A 21,872-nucleotide genomic window follows, 5' to 3' on the forward strand; every position below is an offset into this window, starting at 1 on the left:
TGCTTGATGGCTATGCCAAAATGAACATATTGACATACATGCAAATTTACTTCTGTAAGTGACCCAGAGCAGCCTCTATAAAAAAATCTTCCCTGTATTACTATCCATTCACTTACTTTATCTCATCTGAAATTGCACAAGCATGGTATGGCTCAGGAATGAACATTGAAAATATTTGYCTAGAAACAGGACAATGACTGATCTTTTAAAATAATTTTCTCACACTATCATTTACCCAGGTTCTATCAACTCTTTTAATTTTGTTTAGTGGTAATTTTCACATTAGACCATTATGTGTGTGCTAGTATACCAGTAGCCTCACTGGTATAGTCTATAGCCAAAGAAAGACTTTGAGTATATTTTATTGTGGTGAAACACATCTGAGATCTCAAAAACAACTTTGCTTGACAGAACCTCTTTTCTATAAAAGCACACTGATGACATTAATTATCCTGCAGCTCTTTGTGTTTTTCCATTTGTGTTCCATCACTGCTATAGTATCATTTTGTCATGAATGATCACTTTACAGATTTCTAAAGAATTTTTCTGAACTCTCTAACTAATGATACATGATGCATATGTTTATATGCTGTAATGTTATCATTTTTTCCCAGATTTGTTAAAAATTAAAAAAAAAAGAAAAAAAATGTGTATGGGACCTCTGTTACCCATCGCTTTTTTTTTTTTTGAAATAGAAAACTGACATTTTTCAACATGCCTATGATTAGCATGAGAATAGAAAGAATCTCATTATTAGTCTAATAATCTCTAATATGTGACCATATCATTCTGTGACTTTTGGCGTTGCATGTATTTAGGTGCATACATTGAATAATATTGATTTTTTGTGCATCATGATGAATTTTTTTTCATATTAGATCTGTACAGAGATAAAACATCAAAAATAAGGAAGTTGTTCTCTAAAGTTTACTAGAACTTTAGAGGAAGATATTAAAATTCTGCACCACATAAAGAGAAATAATTTGTGAACATGATTATGAATTCTGAAATCTTATTTCACTCTCCTAGTTTTCCTGGTGGCATCCATAGACAAATGAAGATATAGTTGAAAAACACTTGAATTTGATCAAAATTGCACTTAATGCTATCAGAAAATTGTTTTTATTGGTGAATCACGATTCATGAGGAAGTAGAGGCTCTTTCTAGAACTTATAGCATAAATTAGTCATAGCTTTTTATTGTGGAGTGTGTGTTGATGAAAAATTTTTTTGTTATTATTATTATGGGTTAAAACAAAATCCAAAAATATACTTTCCTCATTCCTCTTGAACTGGGAGCTTGAAAGTGTAGGAGAAAAAAAATATATCCTTTTCCTCCTGTTTTTGAAGTTTTGAAACTCAGAAGAAGAAAGAATACAATATAAAAATGAAAACAAAGTGTTTTATCACAAAAATGAATGTTTCATAGAAAATAGTAGAAAAACAGAATCAAACTTTTTTCAAAACTTTCCATGGACCGTATTTGCCCCTTTTCAATCGACTCTAGCAATGTCATCCAGAGCAGGAACAGAAACACTTGCCACATTATACAATAGGACACAGTTTTAATGGTAAATCACTGGGCTGAAATACTCAAATTAAATTAGAAACATGAGGGAAATGGGTTGGAACAAAATATTCATCAAACCATTTCAAATAATAAACTAATTAATGCAAATTGTGATGTGTTCATGGAGAAATAACAAATGCAAAAAGGGCATATTTCATTGTCAAATGAATTGTTCTCAGAGAATAATTCATCTGGCTGCAGAAGATGGAGAAAAGAGTTGAATGCTAATGGGTAGGAATGTAGAGAACAGTAATATGGAATAAGGACTAATTCAGATGGCAAAAAGTCTAGTGAATATCTGAAAAACAAGAGGCTACTTATTGCTGAGTCTCTTAAAAATTTTTACATACTTTGTGTTTAAGCCTATGGGTTATTTTTTTTCATGATTAGTAGTTTAGAGTCCTTAAAGAAGTACCTTAAAATGAATTTGCAGTATGTAACAGAAAGAAATTCGGCTTTCAGCCAGAATAACCASTTATCTTGAAGGAAATGGTAATAGTTATTAGTAATACACAGTTATAGAACTACTTTTTTCATTCTATTTGGTTTTCTAGAATCCTCAAAAAAATTACAACATGCATTACATTGCAATCATATGAAGCAAATCCTTTTTTTGAAATGACAGCATATTAATTTTGGATACAATCTCTAATTTTCAGTTTTATATATTTATTTATTAATTACTGTGCTTTCTKGACACTACAGCCCTGTAGGGGCTGTTTCAGTTTCAGCAATGCCTAGCTATCACAAAACTTTTGAGTCATCTATGCTTTAAGCATCTTCTCAAGATTTGTTGTTTCATCGCGGCAGACTAACACATACACAAATGCATACACAGAAAACCTGAATTCACAGCTCGTTTTCTTTTTAGGTCCCAGTGATTAGCTTTGGAGAGAGGTTAGAGAGAGGGAATTGCAGTGTCAAGTGTCATTGATTTCCAAGATGCATGAGGAATTGACCAGCAAGTTCTTGCCCAATTTAAAGGTAGCAACACTTAAACACATTCTAGGCAGTAAGCATAGGATTTGCTTTGCTGAAATATCAGAACTGTTCTTTGATAATGTTAAATTTAAGGAAGTGAATTCAATGCTATTTCAAGGCTGGAAAGGTTGAATGCCTTTTCTTTTTNTTTTTTTTTTTTTTTTTTTTTTTTTTTTTCCCAATTTCATCCCTGTACTATTAGTTATAGCTCCAGTGGCCATAATAGGGTGCCCCACTGCTTACTGCAGTATAACTTCATGTGTTAAAAATATCTGATTCTTCTCTGCCATTTCTGATCAAGCCCAGTTTAACAAGGTAATAATTAGATGCAAGTTCTTCAGCTGTCAAATGTATGTTAAATGAGGAAACATTTATTCAATGTGAGTGCTAATGCCAGGAGAAGCAGTTACAGCAACATTTCTTAAAAAGGAACAGAAGAAGCTATTCAACACCTGCATACTCTGTTTTGCACCAAACTGCTCTAATTAGCACATTTTGAGATATGATTAGAGCACTAGAGGAAGCTTTCCAAATGCCATTAATTATGGATGTGATCCTAAATTATTCACTTTGAATATTTTTTTCTTGCTATGCCTCTTTTATCTTCCACTTACTTTTTGTTGCATCCTAGAACAGATCCAATTAAACCTCAAATGGAAGTTTGTTATGCTAAAAAAAAAGGTAAACTGAAAATTAATCACTTTCTTTTTTAAGGTGCTTGTCCTAAAAAGGGAGAAGATAGGGGAAAGACATTTTTTTTCCCTTTTTAAAGTTCATCATTCTCTACCTGAGCTTCTACCAGTATTAGAAGGATGATATTCATGCAATCATTAAGCATGAAAATTTCCATCTCTCGTTAAAACAACATCATTGGATACAACAAAATATTTGCATATTCTCTGATCCTTACTCTCTTTAAATACTGTATGGCAATTATGGCAGCCACATCATYTATCTCAGGCTTTGGTATATCATAGATAGTATCATATGTACAGTCTAGCAGCATGTGTTTAACAGCAGAACCTTCTCTAGTCTTACAAGCAACCAGACCTGTCTGAAATAACTCTGTGCAGAGAAAGGAAGGAAGGAAGGAGGGAGGAAGTTAAAGTGCAAGAAAAAGAAAAGAGATGTGGAAAACAAGGTTGGACGCAGCCCAAGGTAAGAAAGAGATTGGGAAGGCAGGCAGGAAGGAAGGAAGTAGAAGAAAGGGAGGCGTTTCCCTTAAAGGTAAGCTAGCAAAGATATCTGTTTCCAAGCTGCTAAATGTGCAGGGTGCTCTGAGGTCCAGCATGGACGCACAGCACCTTGATCCAGAATAGCCCTTAGGGTGCTGATCCCTTCACAGATATTGGTCAAGGAACGAGAATTTGRCCAACAGACTTCTGTAGCCTAATACAGTATTAGCTGGAATTTTTAAACTTATCTGAGTATTCAAGAGACTAACTCGAGTGTTCAACTGCATAATTTGTCTATACTTTAATAATGAAAAACATGGAGAGCACAGTACATGAATAGCTTGTTTGCTTGCTTGCTTGCTTTCTATGCACAAATCGGATTCTCTGRTGCATTTAGCAAAGCACTTGTTTATGCAGGCAGAATTCATATATGGCTGTTTGAAAATAACACTCACATGTAGACATAATGGACAGAAAGGTGATAAAAGGATTCTGTGTATATTCTCTAGAATAAACAGAATAGTCAAACAATCCTAACACATGAAATGAGTGAGCATTGCCTGAATTTTATCTTTTTTTCTAGATCTAAGTTCCTTCTTTAACATTTCCTCCGGGACCTGTTAGCAGCTACTACTACATATCTGTTTTGTTAAAGACTGCTGATAAAATCCAGTTAAAATAAAGAATAAGAATTCTTTTAAAAGGTGTTTAAAGTTTATGTGGCTGTGGAAAGATAGAGGACTTTAAACTGGAGCACTAGCTCTCTACGCAATACCTTGCCTATCTTAAAGCTAATCAAAACTGAAATTGGCATCTGGCTTAGAAACCTCCAGGAAAATACACCAAGGAGCAATAATTGGAAGGTCTGTCCTCACACTGAGTCAATGATGTTCGGGTGGTGTAATGTGAGAGCTATCATTGATAAGATTTGGAAAAGCTTTTCTTGCATTTGGAGTCTTAAAAGTGCTTTAGAGGGAGTTTTTCTGACATTATAAATCAATCCTATATGTGATTATTGCCCACAGTCTACTAAAGCACTTCTGATGCTTCAGATTTTACATCATCTTTTATGTATTCTTATTTTGTCCAGTGTACTACCATAACCTAGCAAATAATTCTCATGATCTTGATGTCAGTTGCTATTATCCCCAAACTCCACTAAGAACTCATTCACAAGCTTGAGTGGCCTAGGCATCAGACTCAAAACATGCAGAGATTTTGTTCCTTATCAATGGAGTTTGACATCTCCCACAGGTACATCACAATATCCTAAAGCTTACAGAGCCACAGGTGAAAATGCAAAATAAATTCTCTGTTCATGGTTATATGAAAAAGACTGTTATTAGGTAAATAAAATATGTTTATAGGGTTTTTATGGCTCTTTACATTCTTATAGCTTTATTCTGTTTTGATGATCTATGTCTGTCCCTTTTTCTCCAAAATCACTTGAGATTTTAATTTATCATGTATTTATCATGAATCAGGAGATTAGGACTTTSCTTGACCAGGTCCTTCATTGCAGTTTGGCATCATACAGTAATGAATCCATGTGTCTGTGTGTGTGTACATGTATGTGACACATTTATTTCACCTGGAACCTGTACAAAGTCACCATCAGKTTGAAAAATCTATGAAAATGCTATAATTCTAGAACAAAAGGAAAGTCTATTGGCAGAGGCATATGCATGCAGAGTTAAAGCCTRTCCTTATTGCTACATATATAACTTCAGCATTTGAATGACAACTTTGTAAGTTCATATTGCTTTGCAATACTTATGGTTCCCTGAAAAGGTGTTACTGAGAAAAAGGGGGAAAAATGAACAAAAGTCAGGGACAGAATCTTAGACAGAATCTGTCCTCTTTKTATTACCTTCTCTGCTAAGTTACAGGTGCATAAGTATACAACTGTGGAGTATTTAACTTCAAAGATATGATGCAACTCAGAAAAATATCCTTGGCTTTCTCGCTGAAAATGAGATCAACAGAAACAGTCTATACCTCAAATTCWTTGCAAGAAGTATCCCACATTGTTTGTCATTATTAATATTTGTATAAAATCTTGCTATGAGTGCAYGAGTCACACACAAGTGCAATAAAGACATCTTAGCAGGAGACAGCTTCAGATGCTCTCCAGTAACATCATATACTGTATTTCACATACACAAAAAAAAACCCATTCAATATATATATTCATCCTATTCAAAATTCAGTACGTATCATCATGACAACTTATTAGGACTGACACTAGGTCAGGTAGAAGAGAATTTCAGTCACTCTGCACACGATAGTCCTAATTGATTGCAAAATTACTAACAATTAGTTCTATTTAAGCTGAACTTTATTCCATCTTATTTTACCATAWCTTTGCTAAAACTTGGCTTGGCAATATGCCTGACTTTCTTGTTTTTAAAGCTTAGTATGGACATGGCCCTAGATCCATGGGTTGTAAATGATACAAATCTAACTCAATACAAGGTCTGATTCTAATTCATACAACATGAAATAAGTCATAACTGGTTCTAAGTGGAAGATGTCCATATCATTAAATGTGATTTCTCCAGCTGGCCTAGTTTGAAACACAAGCAGATGAGTTAAAATACAAATAGGTCAGAAGGACTTAAATACACTCTTGTGTTTGACAGACAGCCATGAAAGACTACAGTGAAGTATCCTAGAAAAGAAGAGTTCCTACCCATTCTATCTTAAATGGAGGAAGGTTTTTTTTCACTTGGGTGTTGAATTAATATCAACTACAAGAATTAAATATACAGGAGAAATTCTCAAAAATAAATTAACTTTGCCTTCATCTATTTTCACTTGCATTAGATGTTCAATTTGTTTTTATTTTCATTAGGAGAAAATCTGAGTAGTAAGGAAACCAAGAAGAATCCTAGTCAGTACTGAAAATAACAAATCTGCTGAAGCAAAAGTAATAACTTTTTGCAAATCTTAATTCACTCAGTAAGGAGATTAGCTGTACACATATATTGTCCCTGCTACAGATATTTGCAGTCATGTAGAAGTTTCTAAGTAACTTTAGATTTTGTTTCACTCTGCAAAAAAAAGAGACAAGTTTGTTTCATCCTCCCCTGGACTCCCTTTTCTACTTCTAGGAGAAACCAGTGCATCCAGCATGGGGAAAATAATAATTAAATTAAAATTAAATTAAATTAAATTAAATGTAAAATGCCTATCCTTTAAATGCTTACCAGGAAAATCCTGCCAATCCATCATGCCGGAATAAATCCCCAAGAATATACCAATGAATGGCTTAGGAGATTCCAGACAGGATCTTTTGCTCACATCTAAACACAGTAGGTAATAATCACATGAAATAAAGCAGCCTTCATTGGTCTGAAAATGAGATTAAATGAGCTTATTTTGGCTTTAGATTGTGTGCTAAGAAAGGTGCTTCCTGGTAGTCTATCTACACATTTTTAGGCCTACTAACAGAGAAGCTACACAAATAACCTTTGGTCTAATTGGTACTAGGTCAATAGTACTGAATAAAGAACATGCTACAAGAAATACTTTATTTTCTCACTTTTATCTCTTTATTTTCATCTTTTGGTAATGGTTCCAGCAYATCCATAGTATCCCATTAAACAGGTCAGATCAGAGAGACCTGGAAGGGACAAGTCACAGGTACAACTCGATCAGCCCCATCCTCATCCCCTGTTAGTACCACAGTCAGATGTAGCATATAGATATCAATTCATGAATGTGTTAAGGTACAGACATGCTTAAAAGGTTAAAGAGATGGRGGGTATCCAAAAGGAAGTTTTGCATAATGATACTTTAATAATCTCCAGTGTGATTTTCTCTCACAGCATATAAAGCCCTGAGCTGATTACTAAGCTATTGCTAGTTCACAAGAGGTTAAGGAAAGCACATATAGTGGTTACAGGGGTTTCTGTATCGCATATTAGCTATGAATGGGACTGGCAAGCCCTAAGTTAAGGATTTTCCAGCAAACAGTTCTTAGTGGTAATAACCAGATTACAAGGCAGTGAAAGTAATTCTCTCCTTTCCTGTTCGAGCAACAGCCTGCAGAGCTCCCACTCAGGCTCTCCTTCAATAACCTCATTTGCACTTTGATTCTCTCTCTTGACATTGAGAGCTCCTAGGTACTCCCTAGGCTTTACTCCTTGAGGGATAGTTGCTTGTTGCTTTCATAGTCTTTCCCCAACCAACCAGACTTTTAGGTACCACCTGCGCCACATTGAAACTGCTACTCCAAATGCAGAAAAATGCTCATCTTACATTATCCTAATTGGATCTATTGTGGCCCACAGGAAAGTGCTTTCAACAAGTCATTTAAGACAGGAGATGAAAGCTCTCTGAGAAGAATAATAGCGTCATCATCTTCATGTTTCGTGATTGTTTTGTTAATTGTGTAGTAGGTGACATCCTCTTCTCTTCCTCATGCTTCCAAGTAAGTATGGAAGCAATTMAGGGGCAGGGCACAGAAGAAGGGTATTTTACTGGAAACATTTTTCTAGATTTTCACTTTCATCTCAGTTAAAAATCACCCCTCATCTCCTTTGCAAACATCTCCTTTGCAAAGATCACCTGGTGAGTTTTCTGTCTTCTCAGACTCATTCTGAATATGCCTTAGTCAGAATTTCTATTATGTAGAAATATAGCCTAGTTTCACATGCAAGAGAGAGACATGTTCCTGATTGGTCTGTAGTAAATCCAGCATAGGGATTCCAGCAATAGCTTTTCTGTCCCTCAGTATAGGGATAAGGGCGTTTGTAACCTCTYATAAGAGTGCTCTGCCACACACATCAACCACCACTAAAAAAAATGATTCATATTGCATCAATAAAAAATACATTACTTATCTCTGTATATACTATCACCATCCAAACCATACCTTCTGTAGAATTTCTTCCTTCCAACACTGAAATTCATCCCACTCATCATAGCCAAGTTACAAAAATGTTTAGCTGAGAAAGTAACAAAAATTGCTGGACATACACAGAAGGAATATTGCTGGCAGAYTGAATGTAATGGTCTGTGTTTGACCTTCCCCAAGATGTTCAGACCACTGCATTTTATCACSAGAGTAGATGCAATGTGTCTTTTCTAATGAGCAAAACTGTGAGAASTCTGGTTTTATATATCATCTTTCACTTTGATTCAATCTCTGAATGACTCGGTGTCCGCCTATTCCAGCCTACATCTTAGAACTGATGTTGAGTGCCAGGAATGGGGAATTAGGAGAAAGTTAAGACATGCTGATGATGTGAATATGAAATGTGAAATGGCATTAAAAAAAAAAAATCACAGAAGCAGATTATTGTTGAAAGCCCTGTATTTACTCCAAGGGAAGTCAAGATTTATCTAGTAGTTCAAAGCAACTAATGACAAGTAGTTTTAAAAAATATATATATTCCCTCTTTCAGTCTCACAGGGCATATAAAGGTGATGATGCAGCTATTGAGGAGGATGTGAAGACACTCTCCACTGATTTCACAGGCATCAGGTCAGGTGCTTATGCAGCTGAAAGTAAAAGCTGCCTTTCATTTATCCCCAGAACTTGTTACACTGTCCTGAGTACATAAAGGGAATTAAAATGGAATAACTGCAGCTTGTGCTTAATTTTAGTTCTCTCTGCACCAATGGTGAAAAAGGATTCATATGGAAACATGAATCAAGCCTAACAGCTTCCGAGATTAATTTAATGTCTGGCTAGGAGGATAAAAGCTTGGATATTTTTGGAAAAAAACATACTCATTTCTCATGTGGGTTTCATGACAGTAGTAAGCATGCAGCTTCAAAGCAAGRTGACAATAACCATCAGATTAATTTCCTTATTGATTCAGATATGGATTGCTGCCAATACTCCCAGAGACATCTGAAGGATAATGCGATGTGCAAGTAAAGCTATGTACATCATGAAGCACAGGCAGTGGAAAAGCAGGACACCAAAAGAAGCAGAACCTCTGCTCAGTTTTTCCCACTGTGAATTTATTTTCCTTGGCAATGTACTTTACATAGCYTCATCAAATCCCATACCGCTCTGAGTGACAACAGCAATTGCACCCAACTATAAAAATTGAGGCATCTTATGGAAGCTCAGAAAACATCATGATCCACACTGATACAGCTTCTGGACTTGAGAAATCAGAGCTCATGCTCTGACTACTTTTCCTCTAAATGTTGGTATATCCTATCATTCATGAGGCAMGACTTCTGCAGTCAATACAAGTTAGTTCTCTCAGCTTGCAAACACAGTCTACATCCACAGGAAAGATGCGAGAATAATTCCATTTTCTTCCCCTATGCTTTGTAATGAATGTAAAACATGACAGAGTTACCTAAATGCAGCAGTTATAATTGGTAATGGGGAAGTAGGGACAACTTTATTTTTTCTCTCCCTTGATTAAGACAATTCACAGCTATCACAATTATGCAGCATGCTGTACTTATTAACCCAGCAGGCACCATCAAATGCTCATCAGACATTTGCATTTAATCTGGTGAGGCAGTATCTTCAGTAGAAAAATTGCTGTCAGCCATAAATTTATGGCATCCAGCAGTGATAGCCAATTTGTTGTTTTGCAAAGCTGCCCTGAGTGACAGGATTCCGAAAGAGCCTCTGGAGAACTGAGCAGAGGGAGTGGAGAGGTAGGTGTGACTTTCGAAGAAATCAACACCAATGAAAATGCCATCAACATCCTTGTTGTCATTCATTTCCAATTCTACTACAATTTCTTAATGACATCACTTGTGGGAAACTTAGGATAGGTTTTATTTCTAAGCCAAACAGAATCAGTGGAATACTTATATTTAGGTAATAGACTGTTGTGATACATGTGCTCCTTCCCCAGCTCAACCTGACTTTTCATATGTAGCCCTATTCAGGTGTTAACCACCAATGACATTATCTGATCCTGGTAGGTGCCTCATTGATTTCTTCCTCCACTCAGACATTAATCATCAATAACAGTCCTGATGGCTGCATTCTGACTGAAAGATAATGCTAACTGTGCATACCCCAGCCATGCACCAGCTACATTCATCTGCAATGAAAGAATGACTCTAAGTCAAACATCTTATCCCATAAATACGGGGACAGCCCGGGTGCCCGTTGAGCTCTCCTTGCATGACAGCGGGCTCCACACCAGGATCCATCAGCACCAGGATCCTTCAGCAGGGCCATCTCTCAAGGGTTCTCCTCGAGGTTAAGAGATTCTTGCCAGATTCTCACAGATTTGTGGTAAGTGACTATAACGCTCTCTCTTTTTGAACTTGTAAATTTTACTGACCTAACAATGCACAAAATACCCTAGTCATGAGATATTGACCAGGTCTGGGATTAAGACTGGATCTAGTCACATCCAGACTCCTCTCAGAAGGGGTTTGGAAAGCATGGGGGTCCAATTTGAACCCTGTGACTCAATGGGGAGGTCTCCTTGATAATTCTGTGTATATCTTGAACCCCCATGCAGTAAATAATAAGTGACTTTGCCAKAGAAACTTGTGAAACCATTGTCTATATCAATAAAACCCACTACTGTTTCTTTCACATGAATGCAGTGCATTGTGTCACTCACCTCCACCACTACTCATTCTGTGACACCTCTTCCTATGAAACTTCCTATCTACTTGGTCTGCATTTATTTAAAAATAGAAAGTCATCTCCTAACATGACATGTTCATTTATTTGCTCATATATTCCAAAGTGAGCTACAMTAATGTGTGTCTTGAAATTTGCACACTCTTGAAAATAAAGCTGTTGAAACAAGCAGTCTCTAGAAACTGCTTACAGATAGCAGAAGAGATGTATATCCCCAGTCTGGTATAAATCAGAACAGTTCCATTGCTTTCAAGARGTTATATTCATACAAATCTGCTACAGTTACAAGTTACAGAAAATACCATGRAACTAAATCTCTGGTTTGCACAGATTAATGCCTCACTGGCAAAAAATAGACAATGCAAAAGCTTGCACTGATTTTATTTTCTTTTTTCTTTTTTTGGTTAAGCACGTCTTTATACCACATCACACACTGGAGAAAGCATGTATATAAAAGCCTACCCTAAAGTCATTTGTCCACGTTGAGGCAAATGGAAAAGTCCGTGTAAGTGAAGGTAATATTTATACCTAAGTCATCAGTGTTTTCTGTCTCAGAGGCCTTTGCATATTCATTTTAGGTTCATGTTACTAACTCTGATTTACTCTCACCATGAACCTTTCTAGCACTGCTCCTGAGCATATCAGTATAGGTGATTAAAATACAGGTATGATCTACAGGAAATATTTGAAAAAACAAAAGTTGAGTGTGGAATGTTCTTGCAAAATACACTCAGAAAAAAGATCAGAATGAAGAACAACCCAAATGCCAGCAATGTCTATGAATTTACAGCAAGTCATTTGGCATAATCTTCACAGAAGAAAAATACAAGCCCAATTTTCGTTTTAGTATAGCTTTTTGAGAGGCAGAAAAATTTCTACCTTACTGAATTATAGCCCTGGAAGCAAAAGGATAAAACTAGCAGTTTCTGTGTGAGACTTAAAGCTCCCGAATGCCACTGGTACACTTCAGGATTGTGTACTGCTTATATAAGAAGAGGCTCATTGCGGTTCTCTGCCACGTTGCATCATGCAGCAGCACTGTACTGCAGTGCTCAGCCTRTTTGGAAATCCCATGCAGCTAGGCAGGTCTGATCGTAAAACAGTGGCATGTTTTGTGTTAAAAGGGTCTTAGCAGGGGGCTAAGAGGAATATTGTCTCTCTAGTAGCCCCTAGTGGCAGCTGAGAATCTTTAGAAGACCTTTCACAAGAAGATAGCCTGGGAATRTTGCCCAGAGGGTGTCCAAGCAAAGACTATCCCTCCTTCAGTTGTTTGTTTGCTTTTGATGCTCTTTTTCCACATGGGATTATTTACAGTCAAAATACTCCTCCTTTAGTCTACAGCCCCAATCAGAATATGACTCTGGATGCAGAAGAGTAGACTGCTGTGTGGTACTAAAAGAGATTTGTTGCAATATGTGTGTAGTTAATTCAAAATTTGGTATAAGCTCATCTCAAATTTTATGTAGCTGTCCTATTGGCAGTGGCTGCCTTTGAAAAACAGAACAAAAAATCTGATCTTAATAGCTACTTTTTCTTTTAGCCAAGATTTTCTATATATTTTTTTTTTAAACAGCAGTGTTAAGTTTAAATTTCCAATCTGAAAGGAAATGCCATGCTGTATTCCTAGGTAGGGTCCTCTCTTCATTTCAGGTAAGCAGCATTTCTAATAATTATCTCCTAATGAGCATATTAGCCTAAACTTTTGTATGTATTTTGATTTCTTTCATCATTTCAGGGTAGTCAGCTACTGTATTACTGAGGATCATTGCTGATATAAAAATATTTACAGATTCGGATTTATTGCATTGATTGCATTTATTGCAATCTAGTTTTTTTCTATTCAGTACTTTGAAGGGTGTGATTCCCACTCTACAGCTGTCAGGAAAGAGCATCAGGCTTGAGTAAAGAAAGGTCACTTTCTACCACAAAAATGCTCCTAATCTGAAAAAAAAAAAAAAAAAAAAAAGGCGATTTTGAGGGAGTAAGAATGAGACCTGGTGCAGGTGCAGGAACAATGTTCAGTAACTCCCGGAAATGTTCAGAGGCCAGAGAAAGGCAGGAGGTAGCTAAGCATCCACGCTATTATCTGAGCAGGCTCCACACTGGTGCAGAAGAAGGTGGCTTCCCCTCCAAGAAGARACTGTCAGTGCAGCTGACCTCAGTACTAAGATGTATGATTTTAGCCTACAACCTGACCTAAAAACTAGAGGTTTACCATGAAGACTCAAATACTGACGAGCATTTAAATCTTCTGCTGTGGCCAGCTTGCACCAAACATTCAGGCTACATGTCCTATCGCTCCTCCCCACTCTTCTTATCCCTTCAGATCCTCTCCTTAACCTTCCTTTGCCTTTACATTTTTACCCCGCTTACTTGACAGGCTGCTGCTTTTTCTCTCCCTCAAAAACATAGCAAYGTAAAAAGAATAACATATTCCACAGCATCAAATAGGCCACTTTGAATAACCAGTTAGAAAATTCATTYAGTGCTGCTGGGAAGCACTGGGTCTTCAGGCTCATCCCTTCTTCTCTCCCTGGAAATTCGATGCCTGCGCTCAAGATGACTCAATAATGACTCGAGGAGAGACTCCCTCATGAAATGCTCCCCTACCCTGGGAAGTGCTTTTGACTGCCTCTCTCCCCAGGGCTCCACATGAGCTATACTGAAGCAGCATCRCAACCCGGCCTCTGTCCTCTTGGCCCAGGCTCATGGCAGTATCTGGAACCCCACAGAAGTGGGGCTGTTCCTTGGGGAGGAGCTCATCCCTGGGTGCTCCTACCTGATACAAGGACAAAACCAGACTTCTCCCAGGGAATCCAAGTTTTTCTACTTCTGCCTGAGCATATTATTTGTGCACATGTGCTCCTATGCAACACTGTACTGGTGGTCATTTTTTTCTTCTTCCCCTTACTCTTCTGAATAATGCATCAAAATTTAGAAAGTGCTTAGAAAACCTTTTTTTTTTTTTTTTGCTTAATAATTCAGTTGTTCCCCTCTTCCTATATATAATCTATATTTTTTGAATACATGTTCTTTTCTTCCTCCAAGCAAAAAAAGGGAAAAAGTCTTAAAGCATATATTTGATGTGAAAAGCAATTTTTTTTTGTTCGGAATAAGAAGGAAGTCTGTTCCAAAGACATTTGCATTACTTAAGATAGCTTAACAGAAATCTCAGCGTATTGCAATTGATTTTCAAGGGATATAAACACAGTCTGCCCCAAGTCTGGGCATCTCAGGGAGGAACCGTTTACCAGTCAGCCAGGATGGAAAAGGAGAATGAATGTTCACAGTTTGGTGACAGCCATGAAGATTACAGTTGGCTTTCCCTTCCCTCCTTTTCAAATCCTCTTTCAAAATACTTATACCAAGCAAAATCTGCCTGTGTAAACATTCACTGAAAATGAATATTGGGTTCACTGACTACATTTATTATACCTCAAAACAAAAGTTATTCAAAAGAAAAAAAAAAGTTGCACTGCTGGTAAAAATAGAAGAAAATAAAAAKAGAGAGAGGGGAGAGAGAGAGAGAATATTGAGAATATTTCCCTGACTTCCACAGTAAAACTATTTACACATGTCACTGAAGTGGAAAAATATTTTTTTCCATTTTTCAAAAATATACCTATATTTTTTTCAACATCTAATATTAAATCTACTAGTGAAAAAGTTGATGGTGCAATTCAAGTGCTGCAATCAGCTTATACTTGATCCAAAGTTCTTAAAAACAATACTCTTCTTTTGACATAACTGTATTGTGTCCACCCCTTTTCTGTGTTACTCCTCACACTGTTAGTCTTGATGACTAGATAAATGTTCCTTTTACCAGCCAGCATCTTAGGTGATGGGGAAATAAGCACTTCAGTACTTACATATCCTTGTGCTTCCAAGTACTATTGATCTGTGCTAAAGGTTTCTTCCCTGCTGTAATAGCCCTTTCTGTAGGTTCAGATTCTTTCTTTAGAATAACTGAGTTATTCTAAAAATAACTGTGTTGATAAAGCTTACCATAGGGTCAAGCAGGGAACAAACCCATCCTGCTTGTTCATCGGGAGAGAGAAGACAACCTAACCCTTTCTAAACACCTTCATATTATGCTCTCGGTTGAAAATGTTTGACATCTCTCTCACTTAGAAAGTTTGGACAGGTACTTTTGAACCAGCTTTAAAATTAACAGTACAAATCATCCCTCTTCCTACTGCCTCATTTATACAACAGTCATCATTACTTCTTTCTGAAATATATTATGTCATCTTCCCGTAGTCCATGTATAAAGCCGGGGAATTAGTGAGTATTAAGAGTTACTAACAAAGTAATGTGTTTAACACATTCATTCAGAATTTCTGCTAGGCACTTTGGAGCATACACAAGAGGTGGTCAAGCACATAGCTGTGAGGACAGATTCTCTCCCGTCCTCCCTTCCTTATTTACAATGAAATCCTACTGAGAATGGAGCTAACTTTCCAAATCATGCTCTTTTCACATTTAAGGGAAGCTACTGGATGTAAAGCAAGCACGGCAGGCCACCTGGTATGGCAGGAATTAGGCTCTAGTTCTATTAGGCCCCCATAGCTGCACAGTGAAATTAGTTCAGAACTTTAATTAAACCTGGAGTAACAACTTAATCAAAAAAAAAAAAAAAAAGTATTAGTTCATTGGTAATCCAGCTGAACTGAGGCCTTGAATGGCTCACTGAACTATTAAAAACAGATTTAGATATTTATCTATGCACTGTCAGTAGAGATTATTTTCACAGGTATCCCTGTGGATGTTTGACATCTCCAAACTAACCTAGAACTGACTAAGAAGTCCTAGTGTTCACTGACAGCTTTCATTTCATACAGGTAGGCCGAGCAATGATGGTGTACATACAGCCGAGGTACCTACAATATTAGCATTATATTTCCGGGCAGTTTGTTTTCAGAGCAATCTAAACCTCACCATGAGAATTCCCAATTTTTTTTTGGTGTACACAAACTGGATTCTTTCAGAAGACATTGAACCATAAGCTCTATTCCAGATCAGATGGATTCCAAATCTGATAGGAACACAAACCATGGTCCCAAAGAGCCTCAAACCCTGCACATGATGAGGATTGCCTGGTCCAGGGTACCAGACTAAACKTAGTCTGATGTGAGCACCCTGAAATTCACATTTTTTAAGTGTAAGGTCTTTAATATCAACTGCCTCCATCTACACAACTAGTCCTGCACTGCATATCTTAATAAGCATATATCTTAATATCTTAAGAAATCTTTGCATATCTGAAGAAGAAGAGAAGAAGGAAGTGAAGGAAGGAAAAAAAAAAAATCTGTTTCCAAGTCAAAACATTCAAGCCCCAGAAGCTTCAGGAAATGGTTGGGAGGTAATGCAATATAGAGAGTTGATTTATTATATGTTCCCCATGGGATGTGAAAGTGAGCAGAAGTTTACAGCTATTCCTTGCACTAGTTAACATTTCTCTGTGGTAGCCTTATGAGCATCCCACAGCAGGAGTGTTATAAAAGAAGAGTGTATTATTGAACCCAGAATCCCTAACTGAATAAATAAAGCACTTCACAGTGTAGGTGGTCTCCTGCAAAGGACATTTTGGTGAGACATGGAATGTGTCCCCTACAGCACAGCTGAGATATGTAAGACAAGACCTGTGAAACAATGATTTTCGGTGAACCTCTTACTGCAAAAGAAACCCTATAAACAGCACAGCTCTCCAAGAGAAAAATAAATCTCCTTAAATGATCAATGAAAAGCAAGAGTGTGAACAAGAGTGAGTCTGAGCAAGAAAGTGGGCATAAGCGAGCACAAGATGTGGCATCCAATAAGAGGGAGAGCACAAGTAAGAAAAAGACCATGAATGGGAGGAAGCAAGACCATGAGTGGAAGAAAGTCCGTGAGAGAGCGTGTGAGAGCAAAGCAAGTATCTTCAAGAGTGTACAAGCGTGAGGATGAGTGCTGTAAATGCTTTTCTAAACTCTGTCCCAAACAACTGCGTGCACTCTTCAAGTTTTCAGTTAAAATTGGAATAACCAAATAGAAATGAAACAAAATATTTCTTTAATGGAAACCACTGCAAATGCTGGAGGTTCATTAACAAGAGGACAATGCTGCTGGACAACAATATAGGGTGTCATTTTCCTGGTAACTCATCTAGAATGGTGCTCAGATGTGCTGAATTTTCACCTGCCTCTCATTCTGCCAGGACTAAGATTCTTCACTGGCCAAGTGTGATCAGAGACAACCTGGCCACTTTGTGCTAGCCAATCTCTGCAAAGCAGATGTAGGAATCTGGGTCACATCTCAGTCATGAAACTTCAACCATGTGTCATGAAACATCAGTCATGAAACATCAACCAAATACAAATACAAATTTGTATTTGTTAATACAAATTTACCCAGAAATAGGTCCACCATTGTCAAAAAAGTTTGGAAATACCTCAGCCAACATCTCAGTGATGTTGTTACTGAGCATAGTAACAACACTTAGCATTGATAGGCTGATGTCTCTCAGTCCTTCACCAAGAAACTTCAGCTAAAAGTCCGAAGTGATGAATTATGTAATTAGATACATAAAATAAATCACTGTTTTTCAGTGTGTCATAGAAAGGAGAGGGATTTCTGAATTTATTTTTGGTTAGTTCTATTATTTAGATGTTTTATGTGGAGTTGCTGCTCTTATAGTTAAGAACGACTGCACTGTTACCGTCTGAAAATATGTCAAGCTGTCAGGAAGGCAGTTTCCTAATAGCCSTTAGAGCATAAACTTCAGATCACATTACAAACACTACTGATCCCCTCCAAATCCCTCTAAGGTACACAAGTCAATATTATTATTATTATCACCTTCTTTTTCTAYGGTTGTTGAAATTGTAGTAGAGAAACTTTGAACAGCCTTTGTCAGCATTGCAGTGTGGAGGGTAGATCTTTCTGTTGAGCAAAACTTGCTAACCATGGAAATCAAAACAATGAAAGTCTCATATCACATAAGAAGCTGCACTTGCAAGATGAGTCCCCTAAATATTATTGTGGATAATTTTCTTAGGAGATGAGGAGTTAACAGAGAACATATGAATTGCAGATTAAAACCTTTCTTGTATACAGCTACTAAATTACATTCAAAAACAAATAGTACTTAAATATTTTCCAGTAGAAGGAATTGCTGCTGTTGCTTCAGAGATATTATGCAGCACTGCCTGCTGCAGCAATATACTAGGTGCCTACGCTCTGCTCCATCCTCCATCTCATTTTCTTATACAAGGAGCCTAGWATATTACTTAATTTTAGCCACACTGATAATTCACTCCTTTGTCATTTAATGCGTCTGGGAAAATAACTGAACCAATACAGAGGTGTATGAGAGAATGGGCCTACTAAAAAGTGGTTTCCAGAGAGAATGGGACTATTCCATCAGTCTTTACTGCCTGGCTTTATTCCGTTATGATTGTCCTTCCTTCTACTTAAAGCATTTTCTGATAGATTGCTTTTACTCTTTCTTTTAATTAGACATAACTAATTCACTTGTATGTCGTGTTATGCTGCATTTTTTTCTTTAGCTACTCTGGATGAAACATTTCTGTCCAGCATGGCTTGAGTAGAATGACTCATATCTATGGCAAAGACAGCAATCTGTGAGAGAAGACCAAGCATATTCAGGAACACAGAAAGGCCAAGGTAGGCTTTAGACAAACTACCACAGATAAACTCATTCCTAAATCCAAACAGAGCCTGGTAGCTCCTTCCTTTTCTACCACTCCATGGGCTTCAGTCTCTAAAATCAGACAAAATAAGTGGGGCAGTGACCTGTGATGAATGAAGTTTCAAATGTACCAAAGAAAAGGTTGAGTCTAATGTTAATAACTGCAAAAGAAAATCCTTTGGCGAGGAAATGAACAGAAATCAGCTACTGCATCCCATTTTTCCACAAGTAACAAGCTATGTGCAGGTTTTGAGACCTAATACTGTTTTTCATGTTTTACAGAAATGTTTTGGACAATGTTTTGGACAACATTGAGACAACATAACCTGCTGACTGAGTTTCCTTTCACCGTTCTTCAAGCTTCATCTTCAGAAATATGCAGCTGGAGATCACAAAATAAAAGGATATCTGAGGGTTTTGATGCTTGCCTGTTCTGGTCAGACATAGTCATGTAAAGGCAGTAAGATTTGCCTGTTAAAAAMACCATCATACCAAAAATAATTCAGTTCATACCCGTAACAGGAGGTTGCTGTGCTTTTCATTCCTGTTGTCACATTCAGGACGCACAACAGGTCCTGAAGATTCTGAGCATGTGTTCAGAGTGCCTCTGAGAGCCAGGTTCCCCTGGGCTGAAGAACAACCACTCAGCATTCGAGCTCCCATCTCTTTTCTATTTGTGGCCAGTAAAGTGATTCAAATTCAGCTAACTCCCTCAAATCTTTTAGGAGATCAAAAGAGTATTGGCTTCCCTTCACTAGTACCTAACACAAAGATGATAATAGGCTTTCCATCTAGTAACCCCAAAGTCACAGCACTAACATAGCATAGATACAACCCCCTATTTTGCAGCTAAGCTATGCAGATATCAGCTGAGACAAACGGTTTATTCTACTATACTGAAGATGGGATATGGATAATTGCYTTTTAAGCATCTCTTCCCTTCATTCCTTCTTTCTGTGTAGCACTGTTCACACCTAGCAAAAATTACAGTTTTTTTTTCTTTGTTTGATTTACAATTTTTTTCTATATTTGTTTGCTTTACAAGGTAAATAATCAAGGATATAACAGGATATGGATACTTTTATAATTAGTTTATGATGATTCAGTAGATCATCCTTCAAGAATATGAAGGATACCTGCAGCAGGTGCAGAAGTATAAATATTAGCATCTGTGGAAGTAGGAGTGTGTAGCAACACAGGCATGTGTAGTGTTTTGGAGAGATCCTCTCCTCATGCTCTTGAAGTCTTGGTTGTCTTTCTCCAGAGACATTTCAGCCTGCTAGTTGAAAGAGATGAGTCATAGGTGGCTTCTCCTAGCAGTGAAGAGCAGAACAATATGACAAGGATGAGGGCAAAGTCTGCCAGATGTACCCTTTTACCCTTCCTTCCATTAACACAGTGCATGATGTGGGATAAAACAGAGATAAAGCAAGTGAGAATCAACAGAAGATGGAGCTGAATGGAAGTAGGAAATCAGTGATGGCCAAGATGGGCTGTCTGCTTTATATTTCTGAAGTTCTGTCATGAATTACAGGGACAGTGAATTGGGGTAGCCCCAATCTGAATTAGAAGTTATTCCAATCTTCAAGACCACTGGAATAGGGACACTTCACTTCTCTCCCTGGTCTAACTCTGCACCCTAAAGAATTCAGCAATTCCCCCCAAATATAGGTCATGCTATGGCAGTTTTAATTAGTTTTTTAAGTAAGGAGTTTCCTGATAGCTATTCAACCATTCTAAATAACACAATAAGTCTGCTAAAAAAAAAAAAAAAAAACACTACTTTAATATATTTAATAATTAATAATAATGCATATAAATAACCAGAAACACAACAAGGACCCAGCACAAATAAATTTACAGACCTGTCACTGTAAATAACTCAAATGATTTACCTTAGGCAACATTAAGTGGCAGACTTTTAAAACCATCACTATTATTTAGTGATGATGACAAAGGGATATATATGGAGATAAATTACTCCCTGCTCTTCCTTGCTGACCTGACGGACCTGTCAGAGCAAAAGATCTAGTGAAATAAGCAGTTACTATTACCAGGATTTTGTACAATAACAGACAGCTGGAGAAGGCACCCAGGGCTGTGCACTGAGCAACTAACAGAGCTGGAAACTGGATCATTGAAGAGATCAGTCTTAGTAATCTCCATCAAGTATCAGATGTCATCCTCTCCAGCCCTACCTGCACTTTTTTGAATGCTCTGGAAATGCTCATTATACTGGGAACACTGTCTGCTTAACAATGTGCACAGTACCAAATATAAGTACTATGTCTAGCTAGTTTTGTTTTATTTATTGATTTTAAGTGAATTCRCATTTCTTACTCTTAAGTAGCCAGCAAAGAGCCACCAAGGGCCAACTACATTAGTCTCAAATGTCTTTTCAGTGTGTGAAAAAGTGTTTTCAATTAGCTCCTAATATATCTCCTGGGAGAATGGAAGGATTAGTAGAATAATGAGTTTTAAATACTTAGTATTCTCCTACCTTTTATTATATGAATATATTAGATTGAATCCTAGACCAGAGATATTTAACAGTACAAGACAGGTTATATCTAATACACGATCTTGATCTCAAATCAAAGGATTGCAAGAGAATAGTAAAATGCAGATTTCTCCTTTTTCAAGAAGATATAAAGAGGTGGGAAGATTTTTTTTTCTTTAACATTGATTGAAACAACATGGTTATTAAACCACTTATTAACACTAATTAATAAACAATTGTGAACACTTGTGAATTTATCAGTCAGAAGACAACAGTGAAAAACAAAGCTGAGGTGGGGCAGAGGAATGACCTAGTCTTTTAGCTTATTGCATCACGATCTAATAAAGATCCAAAAATTCAGACAAGTGA

Source organism: Nothoprocta perdicaria, unplaced genomic scaffold, assembly GCF_003342845.1.
Source record: "Nothoprocta perdicaria isolate Ctin4 unplaced genomic scaffold, notPer1 scaffold_139, whole genome shotgun sequence".
Lineage (NCBI taxonomy): Eukaryota > Metazoa > Chordata > Aves > Tinamiformes > Tinamidae > Nothoprocta > Nothoprocta perdicaria.